The following is a 22,460-nucleotide window of genomic DNA, read 5'->3' as shown; positions in this document are numbered from 1 at the left end:
CGACTGGACTGTTAAGTTAGTTGAAACAAGGATAGGTGAGACGGTAAAGAATCTGGAGAAAGGCCAGGCACAGTGGCTCATGCCTATAATCCCAGCACTTTGAGAAGCCGAGGCAGGCAGATCACCTGAGGTCAGGAGTTCAAGACCAGCCTGGCCAACATGGTGAAACCCCGTCTTTACTAAAAAAATTTTTAAAAATACAAAAATAGCTGGGTGTAGTGGCCAGCACCTGTAATCCCAGCTACTCAGGAGGCTGAGGCAGGAGAATCGCTTGAACCTGGGAGGCGGAGGTTGCAGTGAGCCGAGTTCACGCCATTGCACTTCAGCTTGGGTGACAAGAGAGAAATTCTGTTTCAAAAAAAAAAAAAAAATCTGAAGAAACTGCAGGAGGGAATGGGGATCTTCAGCCTGGAGAGCAGAAAAGTGTCAGATAACTCCACTGAGGAGGCTGTGACTTGTTCTGTGTTATTCCAGAGAGCAGAGCCGATGGATTTCAGATCAAAATAATAATGTTAATAATAATGACAAAAGCGACTGCAGTTGGCCCTTGAACAACGCAGGGTTAGGAATGCTGACCCCCATGCCATTGAAAATCCATGTCAAACTTTCTACTCCTCAAAAACTTAGCTACTAATAGCCTAGTTTTGACCAGAAGCCTTACTAATAACATAAACAGTTGATTAACGCATATTTTGTGTATTATGTGTATTATATACAGTATTCTTACAATAAAATAAGCTAGAGGAAAAAAATGTTATTAAGCAAATCATGGCCAGGGGTGGTGGCTCATGCCTGTAATCCCAACACTTTGGGAGACTGAGGCGGGAGGATCACTTGCACCCAGGAGTTTGAAACCAGCCTTGGCAACATAGTGAGACCCTGTCTCCAAATAATAAATAAATAAAATCATAAAGAAGAGAAAATATATTTACTATTCATTAAGTTGAAATGGATCATCATAAAAATCTTTGTCCTTGTCTTCATGTTGAGTAGGCTGAGGAGGAGGAAAGGGAGGGGTTGGTCTTGCTGTCTCAGTGGCAGAGGTGGAAGAAAATTCGAACCCATGTTGTTCAAGGGTCAACTGTATGATGACAGTAATAAGTACCTACTCTCCGGCCAAGCATGGTGGCTCACACCTGTAATTCCAGCACTTTGGGAGGCTGAGGCGGGCAGATCACGAGGTCAGGAGATCAAGACCATCTTCGCTAACGTGGTGAAACCCCATCTCTACTAAAAATACTAAATACTAAAATACCAAAAAAAAAAAAAAAAAAATTACTTGGGCAGGCGCCTGTAGTCCCAGCTACTCGGGAGGCTGAGGCAGGAGAATGGCGTGAACCTGGGAGGCGGAGCTTGCAGTGAGTCGAGATCGTGCCACCGCACTCCAGCCTGGGCGACAGAGCGAGACTCCGTCTCAAAAAAAAAAAAAAAGACCTACTCTCTATTCTCTGGTAAGTATGGGGCTCGTGTGTGTGTGTGCATGTGTGTGTGTGTGTGTGTGTGTGTGTGTGTGTGTGTGTGTGTGTCTTAAGCAAAAGCCTTTTGGGGCTTGGTGCTAGGACATCGCTTGAGCTGTTAGGTGATTTATTCTGTGTAATAATATATAACACATATGTGTTAGGTGATTTATTATGGATAATCTTCTTGATTATATTTGTGTGTATCTGTAATCCCCCTAATCTCCCTTAGATGTGTGGCTGGGAACATTCCTTACCTCCTAGAAGAGACTAGAATGCTTAAGGCATTTGCCCAAGGTCACTTAGCGCTTTAATTAATGATGAAGCTGATGTTCAAGCCCAAGTCTGCCTGAGGACAGAACCTGTGCCTTCAGCACCTGTGTGTCTCTGTTCTAGGCCTGCCGGGTAGCTCGGTAAAGGGTAACTATAATTACTATTAACTTCCTTTTTTTTTTTTGAGACAGAGTCTCACTGTTGCCCAGTCTGGAGTGCAGTGGCACAATCTCAGCTCACTGCAACCTTAGCCCCCAAAGTAGCTGGGACTACAGGCATGTGCTACCATGCCCGGCTAATTTTTATATTTTTAGTAGAGACGGGGTTTCACCGTGTTGGCCAGGCTGGTCTCGAACTCTTGATCTCAAGAGATCCACCCACCTTAGCCTCCCAAAGTGTTCGGATTACAGGTGTGAGCCACCACACTCAGCCACCATTAACTTTCTAACCATTAGATTCATCCAACAGTGGAATAGGCTTCTTTGTGGCATGGTGAGCACCTCAGCTCAGGAGGTGCAGAGAGGCTGAATTGCTCCCCAGCTGGGGTGACTGTGGGGTAGTAGGTCAGTCTCCATCACTGAGCTCCAAGCCAGCCATGCTGAATTAGAGTCTTGAGCTGGTGCCTAGGTGTGTGTTTCTGTCAGGCCACAGGAGGGCCAGGCGTGGTGGCTCTCACCTGTAGTCCCAGCACTTTGGGAGGCTGAAATGGGCGGATCACTTGAGCTCAGGAGTTCGAGACCAGCCTGGCCAACATAGTGCAACCTCATCTCTACTGAAAATAAAAAAAATTAGCCGAATGTGGTGGTGCACACCTGTAGTCCCAGCTATTGGGGAAGCTGAGGTGGGAGGATTATTTGAGTCCAGGAGATCGAGGCTGCAGTGAGCCTGATCACCCACTGCACTCTAGCCTGGGTGACAGAGTGAGACCCTGTCTCAGAAAAAAAAAAAAAGCTCACAGGAGACTGGGGCACACAGTCAGGTGTGGATAGCACTGGCCCAGCTGTCCTGGGAGGGCTCAGCTCTTAGATTCTGTTCCTCTCTAGTGGGCACTGGGAGGTTGGTAGATCCTCCTGCCTTGCTCCTGCTGCATGTTTTCCTTGCTGCTTTTCCCATTGGCATATTCTTCAGAGCTGTGCGTTCAGCTCCTGATATTTTCATATTCTAGTTACGATTCAGCTTCCACTGGTGGTGGAGTGGTTTGGCAGAAAGAATTTACCGTGCCCCACTGCCACCACACACACACACACACACACACACACACACACACTCTCTCTCTCTCTCTCTCTATCTCTCTCTCTCTGTCTGTCTCCGTCTCTCTCTCGGGAAACAGCTGTCGGGTCTGGGACAAGTCACGTTACCTTTCAGCCTTGGTTTCCTTGTCTGTAAAATAAAGTGGCTAGGGCAGAAGACTTTAAGGTCACTCCCAGCTTCAGGACTCTGCCATACTCAGGGGACATGCCCGCTTGGAGTGGTGCATATCTGAGCGCTCGTGGCAGTTGACACCCAGTGGGTCAGAGTCCCAGTGTCAGAAGTCAGGCTGTGTGTTCGCTTCCAGGCACCTGGCTGCCATGCCGGTGCCCGTTGGGTCCTCCTCTTTACCAGCAGTGAGGGAGGTTGGACTGCTATGTCCAGCGGTGAAAAGCACAGTGGCTGAGAAAACCTACCTCCCCTTCCTGGAGTCCTGAGGTAGTGAAGGGAGCCAGCCAGATACAGGAGACCTTTCTAGCAACCTCTGGGGAGTTCCTGTTTTATTTATTAGCCGTCATCCTCCCTCTTCTGCCCCAGGAAAAGTGCTGACCCTACACTGTGCAACCGGCACAAGGAGGCAGACATCCATCAAGCCCACTCTCTGTGCCTGTTGAGCTTGACCTCATTTAACCCCTGCATTCTCCTGCTCTGCAAAGTAAAGACCAAGACATCCCTACGGCAGGAGTTTTCTTTTCTTTGTTTTTGAGACAGAGTCTTGCTCTGTCGCCCAGGCTGGAGTGCAGTGGTGCGATCTTGGCTCACTGCAATCTCCGCCTCCTGGGTTCAAGCGATTCTCCTGCCTCAGCCTCCTGAGTAACTGGGACTACAGGCATATGCCACCACGCCTGGCTAATTTTTGTATTTTTAGTAGAGACAGGGTTTCACCATGTTGTCCAGGCTGGTTTTGAACTGACCTCAGGCGATCCACCCACTTTGGCCTCCCAAGTGCTGGAATCACAGGCGTGAGCCATCACGCCCAGCCTCGCAGTTTTCATTTTTCAAAATCACAGCAACTTTATGAAAAAAAAAAAAAGTAACCTTTAATTGTGTAATGGTGAAAGCATTACTGACTCGGCTTGGTTACCAATGACAATAGCTACTGTCTTTTCAGCACTGGGCAGAGTGGTCTCACTTAATCTTTACAGCAGTCCCATGAGGTGGGAGTTTCATGCCCTTTTTACAGATGGAAACACCAAAGCTTAGGTTGGTGAGGTCATCCACCCACGGTCACAAAGGTGGTCAGCAGCCAAAGAAAACCCCCACTGTCCATCTCTGAAGCCCACATGTGAGTAGCCAGATTGCAGAGAGAGGCTACAGTGTCTCTTTACACATACATAATTATCCATGATCCAGGTTGCCAGAAAGCACATGTAATCAGGGTTCCCTCCAGAACTGCTAACACTGGAACTGCTCGTATTCAAGCCAGGACTCTGGCTACACTTGAGAGCAAACACGTCAGTACGTGGCAAAGATGAGAGTGTGTTGACTACAGGAAAGGGACATAGGTACTTAAAACAAGGGAAGCGCGATAATTCCCACCTATGTTTTACTCCACTTGTGAAGTATAGTATTCTCTCCAAAGCAGCCTCAGAAAACATGTTAGTTGTGGCTGGGTGCGGTGGCTCACGCTTTTAATTCCCAGCACTTTGGGAGGCCGAGGCGGGCGGATCACGAGGTCAGGAGATCGAGACCACGGTGAAACCCCGTCTCTACTAAAAATACAAAAAAATTAGCCGGGCGTCGTGGCGGGCGCCCGTAGTCCCAGCTACTCGGAGAGGCTGAGGCAGGAGAATGGTGTGAACCCGGGAGGCGGAGCTTGCAGTGAGCCAAGATTGCATCACTGCACTCCAGCCTGGGCGACAGAGCGAGACTCTGTCTCAAAAAAAAAAAAAAAAAACAAACATGTTAGTTGCATGGCAAGATAGAACCCTAGAGTTAGGCTGGGTGCAGTGGCTCATGCCTATAATCCCAGCACTTTGAAAGGCCGAGGCAGGCGGATCACTTGAGGCCAGGAGTTCAAGACCAGCCTGGCCCATCTCTACTAAAAATACAAAAATTAGGGCCGGGCGCGGTGGCTCACGCCTGTAATCCCAGCACTTTGGGAGGCCGAGGCGGGCGGATCACAAGGTCAGGAGATCGAGACCATCCTGGCTAACACGGTGAAACCCCGTCTCTACTAAAAATACAAAAAAAAATTAGCCGGGCGAGGTGGCAGGCGCCTGTAGTCCCAGCTACAAGGGAGGCTGAGGCAGGAGAATGGCGTGAACCCCGGGGGGCGGAGCCTGCAGTGAGCCGAGATCGCGCCACTGCACTCCAGCCTGGGTGAAAGAGCGAGACTCCGTCTCAAAAAAAAAAAAAAAAAAAAAAATACAAAAATTAGCTGTGGTGGCACATGCCTGTAATCCCAGCTACTCGGGAGGCTGGGGCAGGAAAATCACTTGAACCCAGGAGGTGGAGGTTGCAGTTTGCCAAGATTGCGTCACTGTACTCCGGCCTGGGCAACAGAGCAAGACTCCGTCTCAAAAAAAGACTAAACAAAAACCCTAGAGTTAGATCCTGAGGATTTGGGGGCTCTGTTTGTAATTGATATCAGATAGGCCAGTTTTCCTCCGGAAATGGGTCGGGGGATGGCTGGTCAGTGCCCAGCTCTGGGAGACCACCCTTCCCCGAGCCTGGCCAGATGTGGTCAGGGCCCCCAGGTTGGGCTCACGGACCAGAGAGCAGAAAAAGGCCTGCTGTCCCTGAGCCCAGCCAGGCAGCCGACCCCGTGAATGTGTACGTTGTGTGCAGCACCATGAAAGCACACCCTGTCTCACGCATGTGTGCCCCCTTGTCCGTATCTGTGGCTGCCCGCACACTGAGGCCTTGGGTAGGTCTGTTTCTCTTGGCTGCAATTTTGTCTCTCCCATGGCCACAGAGGATCCGGGCCCGCCTCCTCCAGCAGGTTTCTTCACTGCACACGTACCTCAGTGACTGGTTTTGTCCCTCCTGGACTCCCACCTCCACCCACTCCCTTTCTTCCTGCCTCTTCCTATTCAGTGAGGCTTGTTCACAAAACATAGTCTTCTGTTCCCCCTTTGCAGGGGTTTCTTGCAGACAGCTCTGTCTACTCTCCCATCTGATCTGTGCCTCCCCTCTCCAGCTCCTCCTTCTTTTCCTAGACTGCCTGCCCATTTCACTCGCCCATGCAGCATGCCAGGCATTAACTCTGTCTCTAGGATCAAAAGATGAACTGGAGGATGTCCCAGCCTCAGGCAGACAAACAAGATCATTGCAGAGAATTTCTGTTGCTGTGGGCTGGGCATTATCCTAGAGCCGAGAAGGGGACTCTCAGGGGTGCCACCCTGCCTTGATCCTTCAGCTCTGCTCAGGACCACCTGGGACCCACTGTACCTCTAGAGATGCCTGGTAAGAAGCCTGGCCCATCACTTAGCAACTGGCTCCGCCCCTTTCCCTCCCTGAGCTGGGGCCCAAGAGGAGGAAAGGCCCACAGGCCTGTAAAGAGGCCACCAAATCCCAGAGCGTGGGAGGCCCCAGCTGACCAGAGCTGGGCCAGCACTTTCCCTTCAAAAGTTACCCAGGCTCTGAGGGTCATCTCTGCTAAGTCTAACTATAAATATCTCGCTTCCTGAAGGGATTACCTGGGCTCCACACCCCCTGGCTCCCCGCGCCCCGCCTGGGCTGATCCTTCTTCTGGGCCCTGTGTTCTTCCTGACCCCTTGTTCCCGCTGCCAGGTGGGACACTTCAGACTACCTGTATTTCAGCTGTGACTGCTGGGGTGGGAGGGGAGAAACAAGAGATTCAAGTCTATATCCTGGCCAGAGGGCCCTTGCTGGCCAGGCTGTTGGGACAAGGAGGCTCTTGTTCCTGCCTTCTCCCATCTGGTGTGAGAGCTGTGTGTCTCACACCAGCCAGAGCAAGCCCAGAGTTGTCACATAATCAGTACATCTGGGAAGGACACTGTTGGCCCCATCCCTGGAGTAAGGGCCGCAGGGACAGAACTTGGTAACCGAGTGTGTAACAGCTTGGGGATTGCTGCAGGTATAAATAGGGCTGTCTCCTGGCTTGGGTGGCCTGACTGGGGAAATCTCTGCTCCCCTTGGCTGGTCTCAGATTTGGTGTCACATCCCAGTGGCTCACTTATTCCAGTCCCTGAAGTCACAAGAACCATCTCCTGGGGTCTGAGATCAAGAATTGAAGGAGGGGCCAGCCCGCTGCAGACCTATCCCCTGCCTCCACCTGCCTCCCTGCTGCTGCAGGAGCCGTAACTCCTCCACCCCTCCCCACCTGCTCACGGCGCCTCGGTCAGTTCCTTTCTCAATTCAGCAGATACTTGCTGAGAACCGCACTGGGCCAGGCACTGTCTATTCAGCTAGGGTCTGCCATCCTTCCTTGTGATTTTGGAATCTCCTCTAAAGTGTAGCCATCCTGAGTTCAGCAGTGTGAATTGAGTGGTGGGAGTAAACACACACATGCATACACACTCAGACTCATAGATGCACACCAGCTCTGGGCAACTTGGAGAGGACCTTAAATGTTCTGTCTCCCACTCTCCTTTCAGTGCCCTCCCTTGGGGGTGATATCACCAGACACCATTCATTATTGAGGCCAAACCACAGCATCCACCATCATTATCCTCCTCCAGCCCAGACGTAGTGCCCTCTTGCTCTTTTCCCTCCCACATCAGCTCTCAGCAGAACCTCTGGAGACCACGTGTTGAACTGTTTATGTTAAGGTGTGGCTGGGCATGCCATTTCCACTCCTGTTTTGCTGTGTTTACAAATAGGTTCTTAAGTCAGATCAAGTACATATCCCAGCCCAGCCCCTGTAACTGGTTCCATGGGTGTGAGGTGGGCCCTGAGAATCTGTCTTTTGAACCAGCACCCCAGGAGATCCTAATACGGGAGGTTTCGACAACTCTTTGGGACCCCAGCCTTTGCCTCTATACGCAGACACATACATTCTCTGCTCAATCACAAATGTTGGCGGGGCATGACGGCTCACACCTGGAATCCTAGCACTTCGGGAGGTCGAGACAGGAGGATCCCTTGAGCCTAGGAGTTCGAGACCAGCCTGGGCAACATAGGGAGACCTCCTCTCTATTAAAAAAAAAATAAAAGTTTAAACAAACAAACAAAAAATGTCTTTTGCTGTCCTCTGCCCAGCACAATCACGGAAACGCCTGCTTTTTGTGGGTGTGTTGCCCTGCTGCCTCTCCGTGCAGGTTGTATGCCTTTGTCAGCTTCATTAAGGACAGGAACCATTTCTGTTACTCTGTCTTTGACCTGAAGCTTATCTAGGACAGGAGATGTAAGTAGAAGCTACTAAATGCTCCTGCTGCTGAAACCAGCAGAGCCTGCCTGGCCCTGGACAAAGCCTCCTGGAGCTGTCAGTGACTGATATCCTACAGGGTATGGGCTTAGCAAGTCACCACCATTGTCAGCTCCCCAAACTCTTCCCACTTTTCCATGGCTGCGCCCCTGAACACCAAGTATCCTCTTAACTTTTTAACAACTTTGATGGTATTATTCTTATTACTAAAGTAATACGTTCTTATTGTAGAAAACTTGGAAAATATAAACCAAGAAGAAATAATTGGTAACTGCCAATGAAATATAACCACTGTTTACATTTTGATATAAATCCTTCAAGCCTTTTTTCTCTTTTAAAGACCAGGTCTTAATCTGTCGCCCAGTCTGGAGTATAGTGGCATAATCATAGCTCATCACTGCAGCCTTGACCTTCTGGGCTCAAGTTATCCTCTCGCCTCGGTCTCCCAAAGTGCTGGGGTTATAGGTGTGAGCCAGTGTGCTCAGCCCTTGTGTCTTTTAAATATATATAATTATACAGCTGAGCACTTTGGGAGGCAGAGGAAGGAGGATCACTTGAAGACAGGAGTTTGAGACCAGCCTGGGCAACATGGTGAGACCCCATCTCTACAAAAAAAAATTTTTTTTTAATTATCCAGTCATGGTGGTACATGCCTATAATCACAGCTTCTCAGGAGGCGGAGGTGGGAGCATCGCTTGAGCCCAGGAGGTTGAGGCTGCAGTGAGCTATGGTCACATGGCCTGAGTGACAGAGCCAGACCCCGTCTAAAAACAAACAAACAATAATAATTATACACCCTTTTTTTTTTTTTTTTTTTTGGAGACACGGTCTCGCTCTGTGACCCAGGCTGGAGTGCAGTGGTGCAATCTTGGCCCACTGCAACCTCTGCCTCCTCGGTTCAAGCAATTCTCCTGCCTCAAGCTCCCGAGTAGTTGGGACTGCAGGCACGTACCACCAAGCCTGGCTAATTTTTGTATTTTTGTAGAGATGGGTTTTTACCATGTTGTCCCAGCTGGTCTCGAACTCCTGACCTCAAGTGATCTGCCTGCCTCGGCCTCCCAAAAGTTCTGGGATTACAGGGGTGAATCACCACACCTGGCCAATACATACTTTTTTTGAATCAAAAGCTGGAGCACTGTGCGCTTACTGTTTGAGAACTTTTTTCACTGTATGGTGGACGTTTTCCCGTGTTACTCAGCATCCTACCTCACCATCACAGAGTGACTACCCCGATGCCTCGAATGGATGCCCATATTTTATGTAGCCTTTCTCCTGGCCATGTGCATTAGGTTGTTCCTAGCTTTTCCCTGTTAAAAAGGTGCTGTGTTAAACAGCTTTGTAAATAAGTCTTCACCACACACTTGTGATTATTTTCTTAGAATAAATTATTAGAAACCAAATAGGTGAGCCAAAGGGGCGGACATTTTTAAGTTTCTCAGTACCTCGCAGAGGCATGCACCAATTTGTGCAGCATATGAACGTTCACACTTTCCACTGCCCAACTTTTTTGACTCCATACAGTATCCTTTTGTTTTTGTTTTTCATTTTTCCGAGATGGAGTTTCACTCTTGTTGCCCAGGCTGGAGTGCAATGGCACAATCTCAGCTCACTGCAACCTCCACCTCCCGGGTTCAGGCAATTCTCCTGCCTCAGCCTCCTGAGTAGCTGGGATTACAGGCATGTGCCACCATGCCCGGCTAATTTTTGTATTTTTAGTAGAGATGAGGTTTCACCATGTTGGTCAGTCTTTCTCAAACTCCTGACCTGAGGTGATCCACCTGCCTCTGCCTCCAAAAGTGCTGGGATTACAGGCGTGAGCCACCACGGCCAGCCAATATCTTTTTAAGTAAATGAAATTAATATGTTCATCATTGACTTGTCCATATGCTTAGATGAAAAACTTCCTTTTCTGTGTTTGTCTGTATCTGTGGCTAAGATTGTAAGCACCCGTGTGTAGGGCTGCAAATGTTTGGGCATGTCTCCTATACACACTTACCTCTGGGCCTGGAGAACTTGGTGAGTTATTTTTGTGCAGCGTTTGACCCACTGATGAAGAGAGCCACCAGCCCAGAGGTGCTGTGGCTGCCCTCTGCTGGCTCTGAGGTGCAGTGATGACTGGGAAGGCAACGGTTGGACTCCTGGGCTCAGCTTACATTAACCCTGCCTGCCCTCTGCCCCTCACCAGCCCATTATAAGATTTTCAGCCACAGAGGCCCTACCTGGAGGGTGAGGAGTTTGTCACCACTGTATCCTGGGTCACTGCATTAATTAGGTGCTGTTAATACTTGGAGAGGCTCACTCACAGTGACCGTCAGTGGCAGAGAAGCATAGAAGTGACTGCTAGCAAAGCTGGCTGCTGTTGTGTAGCGGGGAGGGACCCTGAAGGCTACTCTGGGGGAGCTCGGGAGGTTTGCAAGCCAAGGCAGCATCCTTCAGGCACGTGTGTGGCCTCCTGAGGTGATGACTTTGAAAGGGGCCACCATGGAGCTGTGTTTATTTTATTTTATTTTATTTTATTTTATTTTATTTTATTTTATTTTTTGAGACGGAGTCTGGCTCTGTCCCCCAGGCTGGAGTGCAGTGGCGCGATCTCGGCTCACTGCAAGCTCCGCCTCCCGGGTTCACGCCATTCTCTTGCCTCAGCCTCCCGAGTAGCTGGGACTACAGGCACCCGCCAACACGCCCAGCTAATTTTTTGTATTTTTAGTAGAGACGGGGTTTCACCGTGTTAGCCAGGATGGTCTCGATCTCCTGACCTCGTGATCCGCCTGCCTCGGCCTCCCAAAGTGCTGGGATTACAGGCTTGAGCCACCGCGCCCGGCCGAGCTGTGTTTATTTTAAAGGTCAGTTCTTTAGTCTTCTCAAGAGAAAATGAGATGCATGGACACAGTTACAGCTCAGGTGTCCTTATAGTCACAGTCCAGCAACCTCACTTGTTGGGCATAGAGCCCAAAGGTGAACATTTTATTTTATTTTATTTTATTTTATTATTTTTTTTTTTCTGAGACGGAGTCTCACTCTGTCACCCAGGCTGGAGTACAGTGACATGATCTCAGCTCACTGCAACCTCCCTCTCTGGGGTTCAAGCAATTCTCCTGCCTCGCCTCCATAATAATGGGGATTACAGGTGCCCACCACTATGCCTAGATAATTTTTGTATTTTTAGTAGATATGGGTTTTTTTCCATGTTGACCAGGCTGGTCTCGAACTCCTGGACTCAAGCGATCCACCTGCCCTGGCCTCCCAAAGTTCTGGGATTGCCTGCGTGAGCCACTGTGCCTGGCCATTTATTTATTTATTTATGAGACAGGGTCTCACTGTGTCACCCAGGCTGGGGTGCAGTGGTGCAGTCATAGCTCACTGCGGCCTTGACCTCCTGGGCTCAAGTGACCCTCCCACCTCAGCCTCCCGAGTAGCTGGGACTACAGGTGCATGCCACCACACCCGGCTAATTTTTTTTTATTTTTTGTAGAGACGAGCAGTCTTGCTTTGTTGTCCAGGCTGATCGTGACCTCCTGGCCTTAAGTGATCCTTCCACCTAAGCTTCCCAAAGTGCTGGGATTATAGGCATCAGCCACCATGCTGGCCAAACAGTGAACATTTTTAAATGTCACAAAGCCTGGTCTCTTTCTTCTGTGGGAAGCCTCTTTTATAGACAGTGCTGACAGCTTGGTTGTGCCCTTTCTCAACCCTGAGTAGATTAGGAGTGGCCCATGTGCTGGGCCTGCCCTCTCCCCATGTTAGGAGCAGCAGATAGACAGAGACCAGTAAGAAGTGACATCTGGCAAAGAGGAAGGAGGCAGGGAAACTATAGAATCAGCTCAAGAAGTTAAAATGCCATTGAAGCTAAACAGCTGTTTAGGGAAGAGGCAGAAGTCCCATACCCGGGGGTCCCTGAGGGAGTCACTGTATAATGATTGTGACTCCTGGTGGATCAAAGCTCTTATTAGGGGGTCATCCCTGCTAAATAATGAAAGAGAAAAGGAGTCCAGAAATCATGAAATGGAGCAACTTCCTTGGTCAAGGCATAAACACCTCCAGGCTAAACTTCATAAAAAATATCTAGATGAAATTGTAACCTTCAGTTTCTTCAGTGTCTCCTTTCTGTCCCTCATACTTAAGCCTTTGATTAACCTGGTTTTGATTTTTGTGGCTCGCATGAGGTGGGGATTGGAGTTCATGTTTCCATCGGAGTCCCAGTGTAGCAGGACGAGCCACAGACAAAACCTCTCAGACACCGAGTTGTAGAAGGAAGGGCTTTATTCAGCTGGGAGCATCAGCAAGCTACTGCCTTAACATCCGAGCTCCCCAAATGCACAATTTCTGTCCCTTTTAAGGCCTTACAACACTAAAGATTTCACATGAAAGGATTGTGATTGATTTGAGCAAGCAGGCAGTACGTGACGGGCTGCATGTACCAGTGGTCAGAGAGAAACAGAACAGGGCAGGGAGTTTCGCAGTGTTCTTCTATACAATGTCTGGAATCTATGAATAACATCAGTTTCTAAGTTATGAGTTGATTTTTAACTACTGGGTTTAGGCCAGGCAGGCCCAGGCCTGGTTTTGGGCCTGGCACTGGGCTGCCTGTCTTTGGTTTTACTTCCTTGTTGTTTTTTCTTAAAACAGGTACTGAGTATAAAACAATATAGAACAATATGAGAGGGTCTCTCTCTTCCCTCATTTCCCCCTTTGAGACTCTCACTTTTTATTAGTGGGAGTTCTCACTCTTATTTTTGCTACTTACGTCTTTTTGTGCAGTAGATTGATAGTGATTTATATGGTATGCTTGTGCTGAAGCATTTTGGTGAACTAAGGTAGTGACGAAGTTTTTTATCATTTGGAGAAATACTGGTATCAGACAAGGGAGCAATAAGCAGGCTCCTATTACTATTATTACTCTTATTATATGAGTTTTAAATCCTCCTGTTGCTGGGAACCAATTTCCAAACATGGCTCCCAGATTGAGTCCGTGCCACACTTGCATGGGGGCATGTGTCAGTTTTGTTATATCTTTAACTATATCCTCAACTACTTGCCTATGATCATCTATGTGTAGACAACAATTAGTAAGGTTAAATTTTTCACAAACACCTCCTTCAGCTGCTAGCAAGTACTCAAGAGCTAGTCTATTTTGATAGATAGCATTTCTCATCAGAGTCTCTTGCCAGGCAAGAACAGTCAAGGCTTGACCAGTTTTATTAGTAATAATTTCTAAAACAGCTTGTAACCGTGTGATTCGGTTGGACATGTAGATGGGGGTTCAATATCCCCATGAGCCACCTTGTGCCCAAGTGGCAGGTCTATAGTATTGTATGATTTTTTCAGGTGGCCGTTTATTATCTTTCCAATCATCTATGGCTATGTTTCGTTTTTCGTGGGAAGCATAGACTGGGAAGCCCAGAAGTTTACCTGTTTTTATGGGCAGTAAGAAGAAAGATGGCTTAATGGTGCCAATTACGCAGCTACCTGTCCACTGATCAGGCAGCTTAGCACAAGCTCTGTGTCCACATATCCAGTATAACCCGGCGGGGGCTGTCCAGTCTGGAATTCTGGGTGGGCCCAAACAGTCTGCAACTTTGGAAATTTGCCGAATGGATTTCTTTCTGTGTAATTGGAACTCCACCATGTAACTGTTTTTGTGGTACCATTATACAGCTTTTGCCCAAGACAACTAAGCTGCCCTACAGGTTGAGTGAATCCTTTTCCTTCTCTAGCTATGCAATACTGTCCAATAATTGAGACTTTTAGAACCCAAAAATTGTCAGGGTGGTTCTTTTTTTTTTTTTTTTTTTTTTTTTTGAGACGGAGTCTCGCTCTGTCGCCCAGGCTGGAGTGCAGTGGCGCAATCTCGGCTCACTGCAAGCTCCGCCTCCCGGGTTCACGCCATTCTCCTGCCTCAGCCTCTCCGAGTAGCTGGGACTACAGGCGCCCGCCACCACGCCCGGCTAATTTTTTTTTGTATTTTCAGTAGAGACGGGGTTTCACCGTGGTCTCAATCTCCTGACCTCATGATCCGCCCGCCTCGGCCTCCCAAAGTGCTGGGATTACAAGCATGAGCCACCGCGCCCGGCCAACCTGTTGCATTTTTACTTTAATGTCCAGTTCACAGAAAAACTGGATGATACCATTTTAACTTTAGCTAATATGTTTACACACAGAATTTTCTTTATAATTAAAGTTTTAAAACTTGCTTAAACTTTTAAAACAATAATTTTTTTAATCTTTTAATGTAGGTAAAAATCCACATTTTTATGCCCTTTTATAATCTTTTTACCAAAAGTATATTTTACTTTTCTTATACACCTTGCACATAAACTGTTTTTTTTAATAGTACTCAGGAGGCCTTATTACTTTTAAATTATACAACATTTTTTGCATAAATTTTTTTTTTTTTTTTTTTTTGAGAAGGAGTCTCACCCTGTCGCCCAGGCTGGAGTGCAGTGGCACAATCTTGGCTCACTGCAAGCTCCACCTCCCGGGCTCACACCATTCTCCTGCCTCAGCCTCCCTAGTAGCTGGGACTACAGGCACCTGCCACCAAGCCCGGCTAATTTTTTTTGTACTTCTTAGTAGAGACGGGGTTTCACCTTGTTAGCCAGGATGGTCTCGATCTCCTGACCTCATGATCCGCCCGCCTCAGCCTCCCGAAGTGCTGGGATTACAGGCGTGAGCCACCACGGCCCGGCCCATAAATTTTTTTATAACATTTTTTCTTTCATGACTTTCACCGACAATTCTTTAACATGTCTCAACTTTTTGACTTATTACAAACTTTTTTTTTCTTTAAACAACCAGTTAATTTATTTCAGGACAAGAATTTACCATATAACACTCTTTACATAAATTCTGCCTCTCCCTTTCTTTTTTTTTTTTGAAGATAACCATTCCTTTTTTAAAGCAAACTTTCTTTATGTCTTTGGACTAGACTGTCTAAGGCCACAAGATTAGAAGTTACCATAATACATGTTACACTGTTAACTTTTAGCAAACTTCACTTTTGTTGAAAACCTTGTAAGTTTGGGATTTCAATCATCCTTTGCTATTAATAAGATCTTGTTTAGTCAAATTAACTTAGAATTGGTATAGATGGCCTTTTTTCTCTCTGCTGGTCTTTCCTTGCCTCTGCCAGCTGCTTATGCTGCTGTTCTTTTAACTACTGTAGTGGGGGAGGGGGTCTAAAACCAGCTGTAACTGTCTATGTATGGAAACTGGTCTGGGTGCCTTGGCTTACAGGTTACCTTGTGTCATACCTTTGAAACGAGGGACCTGTCCAGGCTTCCTTCTGATGGCCAACCCACCTCTAATGCTGGCCAGTCTATTTCACACAAAGTTCAAAGTTTTCCTGGTGTCACAGTAACACTGTAATCTCCCTTAAATTCTTTCTTGAAAAATTTTTTTTAACATAGTTCCTAGTAGGGTGGGCTTATTTGTGCCTGACCCATGCTTCTTCGAGACAAAACACCACGCTCACACCACACACACACACCACAAAACAAAAAACAGGTCAAAAGGGCACACACACACTTTTGCAGTTTACACCAAACCAAAATCAAAACCAAAATCAGAGTATCCAGAAATCCAAGCCAGGTCAAAACCAAAACCAAAGTATCACGCAATCTAAGTCAAGTCAAAACCAGAACGAAAGTACCAATGCAGGCACGCCGTGGGTGATCAGTCCACGCTTCCACTCAGATGGAGTGGGGCAAGTTCCAAAGACTAGTCTTACCAAGTTTCAGATGTCTGGACTCCAAGTGCCAGTTCCTTCCTGGTGTTCAGCCACTGTGTTAATCCTCTGTGGAGGCCTGCTACGTGCTGCTCTAGTGAGGCGTTCCACCGGGGCAATTTCCTACCCAGGAGCGCTCTTTGGATTGCGTCACTCAGGCTGGCCGGAGTTCCCCACAGGGATGCTCCACAGGGCAAGTCTAAGCCGCCTAAGGGGCTGCCTCAGCCGTCCATCAGTTACGTTTCCTGGTGAGGGAACCAAGAAATGTAGCAGGATGAGCCGCAGACAAAACCTCTCAGACACTGAGTTGTAGAAGGAAGGGCTTTATTCAGCTGGGAGCATCGGCAAGCTACTGCCTTAAAATCCGAGCTCCTCAAATACACAATTTCTGTCCCTTTTAAGGGTTCACAACACTAAAGATTTCACATGAAAGGGTCGTGATTGATTTGAGCAAGCAGGCAGTACGTGACAGGGGCTGCATGAACCAGTGGTCAGAGAGAAACAGAACAGGGCAGGGAGTTTCACAATGTTCTTGTACACAATGTCTGGAATCTATGAATAACATCGGTTTCTAACTTATGAGTTGATTTTTAACTACTGGTTTTAGGCCAGGCAGGCCCAGGCCTGGTTTTGGGCCTGGCACCGGGCTGCCTGTCTTTGGTTTTACTTCCTTGTTGTTTTTTCTTAAAACAGGTACTGAGTATAAAACAATATAAAACAACATGAGAGGGTCTCTCTCTTCCCTCACGAGCATCATTTGTCACACATAGTCATCTTCCCCTCCCACCTGCAACAGGAATGTTCCTTCTCACCGCAAGCAAGTTCCTGTTCACACCTGGATCTGTTTCTGGACTCTCTGTTCTCGTTTGTCTTGTATACCAAAAAGAAAATTCTAAGTCCTCTAACCAGCTGAATGGACCCCTCTTCTCAGCCAAGGGGATTCCAGAGAAATCTGAAAAACGAGCTCAGGCCATGATGGGAAGGGGAGTCAGGCCTCATTATACTCTCCTCCCTTCAGACTGTGTCTTCAGGCACAAATGACCAGCATTAACATTAAAACAGTCCAGGCGTGGTGGCTCACATCTGTAATCCCAGCGCTTTGGGAGGCTGAGGCGGGTGGGTCACCTGAGGTCATGAGTTCGAGACCAACCTGGCAACATGGTGAAACCCCGTTTCTACTACAGATACAAAAATTAGCGAGGTGTGGTGGTACACGTCTGTAATCCCAGCTACTGAGTGTCATGCGCATCCATGTGAAGAGACCACCAAACAGGCTTTGTGTGAGCAGTAAAGCTTTTTAATCACCTGGGTGCAGGCGGCCTGGGTCTGAAAAGAGAGTCAGCAAAGGGTGGTGGCATTATCATTAGTTCTTATAGGTTTGGGATAGGCGGTGGAGTTAGGAGCAATTTTTTGTGGGCAGGGGGTGGATCTTACAAAGTACATTCTCAAGGATGGGGAGAATATTACAAGGTACCTTCTTAAGGGCGGGGGAGGATATTACAAAATACCTTCTCAAGGGTGGGGAGGGTATATCGTACAAAGTGATTCACAAGGGCGGGGAATATCACAAAGTACATTATCACAAGGGTGGGGAGGGTGTATTGTCACAGTCAGTTGATCAGTTAGGGGCAGGAACAAATCACAATGGTGGAATGTCATCAGTTAAGGCAGGAACTGGCTATTTTCACTTCTTTTGTGGATCTTCAGTTGCTTCAGGCCATCTGGATGTATACGTGCAGGTCACAGGAGATATGATGGCTTAGCTTGGGCTCAGAGGCCTGACATTCCTGTCTTCTTATATTAATAAGAAAAACAAAACAAAATGATGGTGAAATGTTGGGGTGGTGAAAATTTTGGGGGGTGGTGTGGAGAGATAATGGGCAATGTTTCTCATGGCTGCTTCGAGCAGGATTAGGGGTGGCATGGGAACCTATAGTGGGAGAGATTAAACTGAAGAAAGATTTTGGGGTAAAGGGTAATATCGTGGGGTTGTTAGAAGGAGCATTTGTCGTATAGAATGATTAGTGATGGCCTGGATGTGGTTTTGTATGAATTGAGAGACTAAACGGAAGACACAAGGTCCGAATAAAAGAAAGAGAAAAACAGGTATTAAAGGACTAAGTATTGGGAGAACCCAGGACATCCAATTAGGGAGTGTCCAAGAGGGTTCAGCGTAATTATTTGCTTGGTTGGCGAGTTTTTGGGCTCTGTCCTTGAGTTTTTTATGTTGTCATATACCAGGCCAGACTGATTTAGGTAAAAACACTCTTCATTTAAAAATATACGAGTTCTTCTTTTTCAGCAGTGAGTAAATCGAGGCCTCGGTGGTTTTGGAGGAAAGAGAAATGCAAAGCCAGTAATTGTTTGTTAAAGAAGGATTAGAAACAGCTAGGAGAGAGTGAGTGAGATTGATAGTGTGGTGGAGATAGGTAGGGAGAGGTAGAGAGTGACTGGAGAATGGGGGCAAGGATAAGAGTGAGTAGAAAAGTGAAAAAAGGGACTTCATCAGAGTGAAAGTATTGGAGGGTACCCTGTCAGCAAAGATCATCTATCAACTCCAAGAGGGAGTCAAGAGTGGCGGATTAGGGATAGTACTAGGAGATATCTGCTACAATGGTTTGGAGGAAAAGTGTAAACTGGCAGTGTAAATGGGCAGGGCATTTATGAGTAGTTAAGAATGGTGAATAGGGGTATGACTAAACAGAAGATAGTAGGGATGACAAGTTTTCGGGGTGCAGTCCAAGTGGGTGGGGGGTGACTGCGTAAAGCCTGTTGTAAAGAGTAGGGTAAGGAAGAATAGACCTAATAAAAATGAAAGGATGTATTAGGATTATAAGGGTAACTGTTATCCTTTAGGAATGCAGGTGAGTTTAAGGGAAGTAGGGGTGAGTACTTGTGACTTCCAGGAGGAAGAGGAGCTATCAGGCTGGCTGTCCGACAGACACAGCTTTATTCTGGAATGGTGAACCCAGTGGGGAGGGTCCTGCAGGCAGATGGCAGTTGGGGTACTATAGATGACTAAGTAGGGTCCGATCCATCAAGGTTGTAGAGTTTGAGGGGTCAGATTCTTAACAAGAACTGATCCTCCAGCTAGGATGTCTTCATATGGCTGGGAATCTGAAGTAGGCAAGAGAAGATTAGCAGCCTGGCGAGTTTCCTGTCTAGCCTGCTGGAGGACTGGAAGATAGTCGCCTAGAGGGCTGGTGTCTGGGACAAGGTTGGGGCCGAGCAAGAAAGTGCGTCCATATAAAAGTTCAAATGGACTGTACCTTCAAATGGACTGTGACATATTTTGAAATGGCCCTGCAAAACTGTCTCTTATGGGGGAAGTTTACATTTTCTTTACAGAATCCCCTTCCCTTTCCAGGTCTTTTTCTGATCCTGAAGAGATTAGCTAAAAATCTAGCACCTGTTAAAGGTCTGAATAGGAAACATTTGCCATCTATTGCCTCTAAGGGCAGCCACCTATGAAATTTCATCCACATAATAAGAACCTTGGTCTCCACAACTCCTTATTTTATTTTATTTTTTTTTTGAAACGGAGTTTCACTCTTTGTTACCCAGGCTGGAGTGCAGTGGCACGATCTCAGCTCACTGCAACCTCAGCCTCCCAAGTTCAAGTGATTCTCCTGCCTCAGCCTCCTGAGTAGCTGGGATTACAGATGCCTGCTGCCATGCCCAGCTAATTTTTGTATTTTTAGTAGAGATGGGATTTCACAATGTTGGCCTGGCTGGTCTCGAACTCCTGACCTCAGGTGATCCGCCCACCTTGGCCTCCCAAAGTGTTGGGATTACAGGCGTGAGCCACCGTGCCCAGCCCACAACTCCTTATCTTAACCCAGACATTCCTTTCTGTTGGTTCGAGGACTTAAGATAATAACTCTTTCAACCAATTGCCAACCAGAACATCTTTAAATCCACCTATGACCTTTAAGTCCCTGCCCCTTCAAGTTGTCGCTCCTTTCCACACAAACCAATGTATATCTCACATGTAATGATTGATGTCTTAAATCTCCCTAAAACATATAAAACCAAGCTGTAATCCAACTACCTCGGGCATATGTTCTCAGAACCTCCTGAGACTGCATCACAAGTCATGGCCCTCACATTTGGCTCAGAATAAATTTCTTCAAATATTTTACGGGGTTTGGCTTTTTTTGTCCATCAGTCTGTCCCTATTCCAGTACTGTGCCAACTGTAGCTTTATAATTAATGCTGATCATGGCAGCTCAACTTCTCCCACCTGATTCTTTTCTAGGAGCATCTTTGTTCTTCTATATAAAATTTAGAATCAGTTTGCCAGGTTCCTTGGGAAAAAACTGACAGAAATTATATTGGAATTGTATTACATTTATAGATCAGTGTAGGGGGAGTGGACATCTCCATGATTTCTTTGAATGTTGCTTTATTCCTATTTTCCCTATTGTATACTTCTGGAAATTCAGTTCAAAATTTTAGACCTAGCAGGGCATAGTGTCACCTATATAGTCCCAGCTACTTGGGAGGCTGCTGGGGGAGAATACCTTGAGCCCAGGAGTTTGAGGCTGCAGTGAGCTATGATCACACCACCGCACTCCAGACTGGGCGACAGAGTGACCTTGTCTCTCAAAAAGAAAAAAGACATCCGAATCTCAATTATATTGTATTTTTCTTTATTTTTATTTTCTTTTTACTTTTTGAGACAGGGTCTCACTTTGTCACCCAGGCTGGAGTTGGAGTGCAGTGGCATGATTATGGCTCACTATAGCCTCAACCCTTCTGGGGTCAGGTGATCCTCCCACCTCAGCCTCCTAAGTAACTGGGACTACAGGTGCATGCCACCATGCCCAACTAATTTTTTGTATTTTTTGTAGAGACAGGTTTTTGCCATATTGCCCAGGCTGGTCTCGAATTCCTGGGCTCAAGTGATCTATCTGCCTTGACCTCCCAAAGTGCTGGGATTACAGGTGTGAGCCACTGGGCCCGGCCTGTATTTTTCATTTTTAGAAGTTCTATGTGGTTCTTTTAAGATCTTCTTGGTTATACCTACTATGTACCCACAAAAATTAAACATTTTTTAAAAATCTCCTTGGTCATTCTTTATAACCTCTTATTCATATTTTTAAGGCCCTCATCCCTTAACTCAGTATTTCATAATCTATCCAAAGTCTTTGCAAATCTGATTCTTTTGTCTGCTGTTTTTGCCAGTAAAGCTCGTACTGCCTTGTTTCCTTGCATAGAGATTTTTTAAAAAAAAAAAACTATTACCTTATTTATTTTTCTTGGAACTTTATCTTGGGAATTCTTTGAGGCCTGGTTTGAAGTTGTTTTCCTCCAAAGAGGGTTTGCCTTTCCTTCTGCCACCTCACCACCCCAGGAACACTTTAAATTAAATATTTGGCTTTAGAGTTTTCTGCCCCTACAGGTAACTGTGAATTCAGATGGTGAACTACAGGATTTAGTCAGACCTGAGGTGGAACCCTCACTCACTTACTATGTGACCTGGGGCAAGTCATTTAATCTCTCTAAATCTGTCCTATCACCTGTGAAATAGCAATAATAATACCTACTGCCTAAGGCTGCTGCAAGAATGAAATGGGATCATGTATACAAATAAAGGCTTGCCTGGGGTTCTTTCTCAGCTGAGGTCGCTGCCTACAATTCTCTTCCTTGCTTCCTTTTGCCCCAGCCAGTGGGAGCAGCCTGGTGGTGGCCCCCAGCCTCAGTTCTGCCTCTCACCATAGGACCTGAGTTATAGTGGAAGCAGAGTGCTTCACATCTCACTCCTGTGGCTCACTCTGCCTTTAGTTTTGAGATGACTAAGCCTCCAAAAGCCTTTGAGAGATACCTCTGCCCTCAGTCTTGGCTGTGGTTTGGAGTTGTCTTGGAGGTCACTTGGAGCTAGGTAACAAGAAAAATGACATTTGACAGAATTGTTTTCTTTGTCAGATGCTGCAGGAATTTTTGGGGGAATTTGTTGATTATGATTTCTTAAAAAATCATTTTTTAAGTGGGACATTAGTAAAAAGATGTTAAAATTATTAATAATTTTTTTTGTGAGACATAGTCTCGCTCTGTTGCCCAGGATGGAGTGCAGTGGCATGATCACAGCTCACTGCAGCCTCAACCTCCCGGGCTCAAGTGATTCTCCCATCTCAGCCTCCCAAGTAGCTGGAACTACAGGAGCGTGCCATCATGCCTGGCTAATTTTTAAAAATTTTTTGTAGAAACAGGGTTTTACCATGTTGCCCTGGCTGGTCTAGAACTGCCGGGCTCAAGCAATCCTACTGCCTCCCAAAGTGCTGGGATTACAGGCATGAGCCACCGCGCCCTGCCCCACATCATGTGGGAAGGGTGCGGTAGCTCATGCGTGTAATCCCAGTACTTCCGGAGGCTGAGGCGGGCAGATCACGAGGTCAGGAGTTTGAGACCAGCCTGACTAACATGG

General features: G+C 47.0%; 1 protein-coding gene across 3 annotated transcripts in view; it reads left to right on the top strand.

Moving 5' to 3' along the window:
- The window catches only part of UBTD1 (ubiquitin domain containing 1), a 68,510-nt gene that overhangs the window by 42,299 nt on the left and 3,751 nt on the right, over window positions 1-22,460 (top strand). The gene's annotated exons all lie outside the window — the stretch shown is intronic.

This window comes from Symphalangus syndactylus, chromosome 2, assembly GCF_028878055.3.
Source record: "Symphalangus syndactylus isolate Jambi chromosome 2, NHGRI_mSymSyn1-v2.1_pri, whole genome shotgun sequence".
Classification (NCBI taxonomy): domain Eukaryota; kingdom Metazoa; phylum Chordata; class Mammalia; order Primates; family Hylobatidae; genus Symphalangus; species Symphalangus syndactylus.
Note: the sequence above shows the minus strand (reverse complement) of the source record. Positions and strands in the feature narration are given on the sequence as shown.